The sequence below is a fragment of the Triticum dicoccoides genome, chromosome 4B (genome assembly GCF_002162155.2).
Source record: "Triticum dicoccoides isolate Atlit2015 ecotype Zavitan chromosome 4B, WEW_v2.0, whole genome shotgun sequence".
NCBI classification, from domain to species: domain Eukaryota; kingdom Viridiplantae; phylum Streptophyta; class Magnoliopsida; order Poales; family Poaceae; genus Triticum; species Triticum dicoccoides.
Window position 1 is genome coordinate 657,237,658 of NC_041387.1, and position 1,437 is coordinate 657,239,094.

Here is a 1,437-nt window from a genome sequence, read left to right on the forward strand (position 1 = left end):
CGGAACTAAACAAAGATTGTACAGCAGATTTAGTACTTCCCCCTCTGAAGACTACTCCCTCCGTTCCAAAATAGATGACTTAACATTATACTAAAGTTAATACAAAATTGAGTAATCTATTTTGAAACGAAGGGAGTAGTTGAGTGCACGTGCATTGCCACAGGCCGATAAATATAGGCATAGAGACGTTAATCAAAACATTGTTAAAATATACTTGAACGTGATGTCTATAGGCTCGTACCGATGCATATAAGGAGGCAAGCACTTCAGTCTGGTTGATGCATTCTGACCACTGGGCCAGAGCGTGATTAACGGTAAAGATGCATCTGATGGGTAAATCCGACGGCTATAAAGGATCGTTCCTGTGAGGCTCACACATGTGCAGGGTGGCCCAGTGGTTGTCTGATAGACACGAAAAACATTGTTAAAATATACGTGTACGCCACATGCGGAATATGATTGTGTTTGACAAATTATACTTCCAAATAAAATAGAACCCACACGACTCCCACTCAAAGTCCATGTGAACATGTTTACCATAATGATTCAATCTTTCCCCGCAAAAAAAAATGATTCAATCTAAAAAATGTTTTATCTCCTTGACTAAATCTCCAAGAAAAAACAGATGTGCAACAAAAAGAAGTATGCAAGTTGATCAGCTCTCCACGTGCATCACCGATTCTTCACTGTGCACATATCTTTTCCTACTCTGGTCTCTGTTACCACTGAATGTCCCTCCACCCTCCTAATATCATGGTAACTAATATCAATTCATCGAGATATATATGAGCCCTTGCATCTACTCCTAACCAAAACGTTGCTAGAAAAATACATGGAACGTTAAGTATCCCAGAACTTCATGACCACATTACCTGCAATCGTGTTTGGAGTAGAAGGTTGCAGCACTGACACGACAACATGTTGCTAGACATGGGCATGTCAAACAGAAGCAATCCACACCAAGATGGCCATACTCATCATCAATTGATCATCAGCTTCCTTCTTGATGTCATGTCTTGATGTTCGGGTTCCCCGTTACCTCCGTTTACCAGCCCACGTCCAGGTATCACATTGAGCCGATGCTGGAGTGTTGTTGGAACGCCGCCCTCCTGGACGGCGCCACGTCCTCAAGGCCCATCTGTGCCATCTCCAAGTAGGTTGCCCGTGCACCCCTGCTCACCAATATATGACATAATTGATTAAGCTGCGTACCCCAATTAAATCTAAACAATATAGGATAATCTGATACTTAAGTAATCAGATGAGTTGATCCTCGAGATGGCTCCTCTCTCCGCCCTCTCTCCCCTCCCTTCCTCCCCTCTTCCTTGCTTTGGTAGGTCTGCCCCCCGCCCTTCCCCGGTGGCCGGTGTCCGGTCGCCATCCTCTCCGTGTGCAGCTGCTCTCCCCCTCTCCCCCCTGGCTCTTCGCAAGTGGGTT

At 45.0% G+C, this 1,437-nt stretch overlaps 1 pseudogene; it reads left to right on the forward strand.

Moving 5' to 3' along the window:
* Nucleotides 1-205: 205 nt before the first annotated feature.
* LOC119296611 lies at nucleotides 206-412 on the forward strand (annotated as a pseudogene).
* The last annotated feature ends 1,025 nt before the right edge of the window (nucleotides 413-1,437 follow it).